Source organism: Sorghum bicolor, chromosome 3, assembly GCF_000003195.3.
Source record: "Sorghum bicolor cultivar BTx623 chromosome 3, Sorghum_bicolor_NCBIv3, whole genome shotgun sequence".
Taxonomy (NCBI): domain Eukaryota; kingdom Viridiplantae; phylum Streptophyta; class Magnoliopsida; order Poales; family Poaceae; genus Sorghum; species Sorghum bicolor.
Window position 1 is genome coordinate 71,377,681 of NC_012872.2, and position 6,658 is coordinate 71,384,338.

Genomic DNA, 6,658 nt, shown 5'->3' on the forward strand with positions numbered 1-6,658 from the left:
GCTAACAGGATTTTCCCAATCCCATGGCCCAGCATGATGCCACACCCACCGTGCGTGGCGAGTGGTTTACCTGCACGTAGCCAAGCACCGCGCGTCGTCACTGCGTACTTAAAATTCAACTAAACCTTTGGAAAGTCGTAAAGAATATATATAATAGTATTTATCTCTTTTGAAAAGTTCAATAAAGGTCTGCCCAATTATTCGGAGCACTTTCGTCATTTGCAGACAGAAGAACCAATTTGTTGCGCAGCGCAGCGAAAATAATGCGACTAAACTGACGCCGCAATGCCATGCAGATCATCAGGCGTTGCGTTGTCCTGTCAGAGAGCACTCAGCTGCTGATTCAGTCGTCCAGATCCACAGGAAATGAACTACTAAACAGTGCTACTGAGAAGTGAGAACCCAGCTAATAGCAGCAGTGCATGCCTAGAGCTAGCTGGGTACGTAGAGTGGATTAATAAGATTCGTAAAGAAGATTATCATCAGCTCCAGCCTTGAGCTTTGGCAAGAGCCATGCGTGTCGGGAACTCGGGATATTCTAAGCAGCGTCTGGTGATGGTGTGGCGACGCAGCATGATGACTGATGATGAAAAAGATTGGCGATCTGAGCTAGTAATGCAGCGGGAGATTTGATCTGCTCCAACCACCACTGCACCCCCCGGAAAAAAGGCATCGATCGCGCGGTGCGGTTGCCGGCAGTCAGCAACCAAAACCACGCCCTGAAATGAAGCAGGCAGGCAGGCAGGCAGGCAAGATCGAATCCTGCTGCCCTGGATCGGCGCACGTCCGCATGCATGTTTTACAGCGACGTCGACCGACCGCGACCGCCCTAATTCCATGCAGCTAAAAACTTTTCCTCTGAGAACGACCTGCATGCAGGCAAGGTTCGTCTGAATTGCAACACTAGCTAGTAGGCGAGGATGCAGGTGGAGCAGCTAGCGTATTTTGCCTTGTTGCGTTTGCAAATACTATATGTATAATGCCTATAGATTTGTTAGTATATGTTTTGCTGCAGTTGATGAAACACGTAGCTAGCTAGCTTTAGGTTTTTCTTTTCTCCGTCACTAGAGACTAGACCATGTGCATACGTGATACGCGTCTCTTTCTGTCTGGATGATCCTGATTCTGAAAGCGGCTGGACGTACGTAACACGTGGGGCTGCTGTTGCTTTCTATCCGTTTCCATTCCCATGCCTCCATTTCCACTACAGCCAGACGCTACTAAGGCCTTGTTTAGTTCGCAAAATTTTTCAAGATTTCCCGTCACATCAAATCTTGCGGCACATGCATAGAGCATTAAATATAGATGAAAACAAAAACTATTTGCACAGTTCATCTGTAAACCGCGAGATGAATCTTTTGAGTCTAGTTACTCTGTAATTAGACAATGTTTGTCAAATAAAAACGAAAGTGCTACAGTGCCGTTTTTCAACATTTTTTGCGAACTGAACAAGGCCTAACATATTCCAATAATCCATCGTCTTTACATGCATTGGCTGCAGACTGAGACCTGCTTCACCTTTGACGAAAGATAGATCGTCCAATGAATCGATTGTTGACTGGCTAACTGCATGCGTATGATCAGACTGTCAGCAGATGCGGCGTGCAATGTGGGAACATCCTGACACTACAGGTTCAGGTTCAGGTTCCGAGAGAGCGCAAGCAGAGCGCGTGCACTGGGCAGGTTGATGCTTGAGCTTGACGAACGCACAGACCGATGGACCGGCCGGCCGGCCGGCATCTCGATCGCTCCGATCCGTCCACTGCAGGCAGGTCCTCGATCTCGCTAATAAACTGACACTGTTGTCATTTGTGACTTGTCAAATGCATGCGCTGCCTGGAGTGGTCGAGCTCATGACACGAATGCACGCACGGTTGCAGTTAGCTAGTACTAGATGCGCTGTTACTTGCTACAGCCTCCAGGTTCCTTGTAGCAGCACGTGGGAGAATAGCCACGATTCAGGTAACCGATGACGGACGTCTTAGGCCTTGTTTAGTTCAGCCTCAAAACAAAAAAGTTTTCAAAATTTCCCGTCACATCGAATTTTGTGGCACGAAACATTAAATATAGACAAAAACAAAAACTAATTACACAATTTAGCTGTAAATTACAAGACGAATATTTTGATTCTAGTTAGTCCATAATTAGATAATATTTGTCACAAACAAACGAAAGTGCTACAGTTCCGAAAAGTTTTCACTTTTCAGAACTAAACAAGGCCTTATTTAGTTGGCAAAATTTTTTAGTTTCGTTTATGATAGTATTTTTGTTTATATTTGATAAATATTTTTTTAATCATAAACTAACTAAATTTAAAAATTTTATCAAATAAATTATAGACAAACTGTATAATTAGTTTTTATTTATTTTTAAATTTAATGTTTCATATATATGTGTTGTAAAATCTGACGTGATGGAAATCTTTAAAATTTTTGAGTAATTTTTGGACTAAACAAGGCCTGACTGCGTAGCTGCTGCTCTGTCGAGGATGCGTTCGTTGCTCATCGGTCGGAATTCCCATCGGTCAGCGCATTTACGTAGTCTGCATGCATTTACGTCATCAAAAAAACCCGAGCTTACGCCTATAAAACGGTTTTTCATGTAGACCATACTCTATCCAATCTAGTTTGCAAGAGGTAGCAGCATATCACGATTTTCTAAATTACTATTTGATCATTCATTTATTTCATGTTATATTAATTACCTAGTCATTATAAATTTATATTATTGGATATCATATGTGTTTGACTATAAATCTAATAGTGTCAATTTTGTATCACAATAGTTTAAGATAGTTTGACTTTTGATGTACGCGAATTGACTTATAAACCAGACCGGATCGGAGGTAATAATGTCTAGCAGAAGAGAGACGAATCATCGACCCATAAATTTCTGGTCGCATTAGGCTATACCCCGTGCCCGTGATAAACAAGAATGGGAACCACATCATGTTTTCTTTTTCAATAAAATACTAAGATGGGTTAAAACCATCCAAAAAACTGAAATATGGAACTATAATTCCACCTTGTTTCCAGCCCAAATACAACACACTCTGGTTTGTAATATTCATTCTAGGCCTTGTTTAGTTCCTAAAATATTTTGCAAAATTTTTCACATTCCTCATCACATCGAATCTTGCGGCACATGCATGAAGCACTAAATATAAATAAAAAAAATAACTAATTACATAAATTATCTGTAATTTGCGAGATAAATCTTTTAAGTCTAATTAGTTTATAATTGGACAATATTTATTAAATACAAACGAAAACGTTACTGTTCATATTTTGTAAAATATTTTGAAACTATACTATCAGTTGCATTGCATACACATGCATGGTGTATGTGGTGCCACCGTTGTTGGCATTGAATGTCCCTTATTAGCTCCATCTACACTACTTGTCGGAGGCGGTCATGGTGTATTATTCTCGTTATTAATCACATCAGTGAATGGAAGGTATCCTAGGATAGATCGGTACGCATGTGTCTGCGGACCGGCCCGTGGCAGCCGCAGGAACAAATAATCACGCTGAGTCAAAAGTTTTTTATTATAATACTTTTATTTGTATTTAGCAATTATTATCTAATTATGGACTAATTAGACTCAAAATATTCATCTCATAAATTACAAGCAAATTGTGTAATTATTTATTTTTTTATCTATATTTAATGCTCTATAAATGTGCAGCAAAATTCGATGTGACGAAAAATTTTGAAAAGTTTTTAGCTTTTAGAAGGAACTAAAGAAGGCCTCATAGTACTCAAGATAAATTTTGATGGGGTTTTTTTCACAAGAAGAAAGGAAATGTGAACGGGGTTTCATTACGAGAGTTCATGATAGATTAGCAATGTTAGCCGGTACAGGGAGACTTGCCTGAACTTAACTATTAAATCTGCCAGTCATTTATCAGTATTTTTTCTCACAACAAATCAATAAAGAGTACTTTCAGTCATAGCTTTTCAGCCAAGCAAATTGGCTACACATGATGCCTTTAGTGTGGAGATCCATCGTTGCCTTGCAGTTCTTACTGTAGCGATTGATCAAGGGATGTCTCATATTTTCCTAGAACGAGACTCAACAATTCTAGTACGGGGTCTTCAGTCTAGTGACTATGATTTCTCGGCCACCAGTGTTTTCATTAGAGAAGCAAAATTTCTAATTTCTATGATTTTTGTGCATGTAGATATGGTCCATGCGCCGTGATCATGTAATAATGGCGCTCATGAAATTGCTCGGGTTGGCTTGAGTTAGGATCTAGATCAATCGCATGTTTGGACTGATCTCCTCCTAGAGTTTGTAATTTCTTGGGTAACTCTGGGACTCAAGTGAACCCATGAAAAGACAATAAAATGATTGCTTTGTTTCCAAAAAGATAATGGAGTCAAGTTACAAAATCAAAGTTATACAATAGGTGGCTCTTATCTTATACTCCTATAAAGCTAAACCCCACTACCTATTTCTCTCAACATGTAAGTTGTCCACCTAAGCAACCCACTATCACACATAATTAAAAATCCACTAGCTCATGCAATTGTAGTGTCCACGTCAGCAAGTCATCATATTTCTCTCAACGTGCAAGTTGTCCAACTAAGCAATGCACTATACACACAACTAAAACCACTAGCCATATAATTGTAATGTCCACATCAGCAAGACACATAAGTATTTTGTTTGTCCACATAATCATGCCACGTAATCTACCGCATTCCCGCAGCAACGCACTCCGTATTCTCCTCGTTTAACTTAAAAAATCTCTCTCCTAATCCTCCTCACTACACTTTCTACTTAGGGCCACTAAAATACGCTTCTGTGTCTAGCTTAGTGCTTGTATGAGAGCTAAGCTCTCATCTCTCTCCTCTCTTTTCTTCTCCACATCAGCATTATCTTAAGATTCATCCATAACCATAGGGCGACACATTTCAACTTGAGATTTGTTTTCTCCCGCTCACAGAGAAGAAAAACTTGGGATTAGTTTTATTGCACCACTTGCGTTCATTTAATCATACAGTAGCCTCTCAGTATAGGATTTAGAAGTCATTTAGGACAAAGACACGGTCTCCAAAACATAACTTTGACATCTTATTTTTATAAAAATATTTAGAAAAAATGATATATATATAATTTTATGAAAATATTTTCCAAAATATTCATATAATTTTAAAATTTACAAACTCAACAATTTAAAGTTATTGATGATTTATGTTCACAATCTTTGATCCAAACCTTATCCAAAACAATTTCTAAATCTAATACGGAGGGAGTAGACTGTATATACTATATGCTAGCTGATGTGACTTTATATATTTTATTTTAAAAATCCTCTCAACTGTGCTTTATTCGGGAAAAAAGACGGATCAGAACAACTTTTCTTAATAACTAATAATAGAGAACAACTTTTCTTAATAACTAATAATATTAGGAGAAGAGATGAATCAGGTAAGGTTGCGAACTGATCATAGATCAGCTGGTTCAAATCCTTATAGTGAAATCTATCCACTTAGGTTTAAGTCCCCGACTTAATATAGGTGATTGTATTTTTCTAGATTATTCTAGGATTTAACGGCGCTATGATTTTAGTGGTAGGCAACGTGCGCGTCAATAACAAGGTGTCTATAGTGATTTCGCTAATCTTGAGATTTGCCGGTTCACCTCGGTTTTTCAGAGATGGTCATAGAGGTAGTGTGTGCGTGCGTGTATTCATTGGAATGAGTGTACGCGTGTATATATGAACGTTTGCGTTTGTAACTAAATCTAAAATCAGGCAAGGTTATTGCGCGCTAGCATTATGCCATTCCTCGTTTACGCCCAATATTAAGTTTCTTGATATTGTCATGCTATGCTCCCTCTCCTTTTCTTTGGCAACGATTATGCCGAGTCGAATCGAAGGCCATGCATAGGCGCTTTGAGTTTTTTTAATTTTTTTTGTGATTTATCACCTCTTCATTTTTTAATTGTGCCTCAGCACCTGGTTTTCTCACCAATTTTCTTTGCAGATATTGTCGGACATCTATAGAACAAAAAAAGGCAGGTGACGCGCCCATATATAGCTAGCGATCGAAGCTCTGAGCTCTCTATATGTGTCTTCATGAATGTCTTGTAGTTGTAGACGTACGTATATCACATGCATGTTAGGTGCCGTACAGTGTCATATAGATGCATGCATACTTAAATACATTGTCATCAGTTTACTAATGATGATTAAGGCCGTCCTGTGTGGCAATCTAAAAAGAACGAACGACCACCGGCCAGGCGATGTACTTGTTATACTAGCGACTGCACTTCACAAATTCTAGTAAGCAGTAGTATCTAACTGCTGCATGCATGCAGTGCAAGTCTGCAAGATGCAGGGCCGGTGGTGTCACCTACCGCTAATGGTCCCTTTAACCATATGTATTTCCGTACGGCATATATGTGCCAACGAGGGTTCACAGATCTCGTGTCGTAGCCCGCGAGGTCGCGCACGCACCTGTCATCGTACGGTGCCTAATTATTATTCTTGTCGGACCGTAGGAAAATTAAAGAAAACCATTAAGGCCTTGATTAGTTTACTCTGAAAACCAAAAAGTTTTCAAGATTTCATGTCACGTCCATGCATGAAGTATTAAATATTGACAAAAATAAAAACTAATCACACAGTTTGTCTGTAAATCAGTTTGT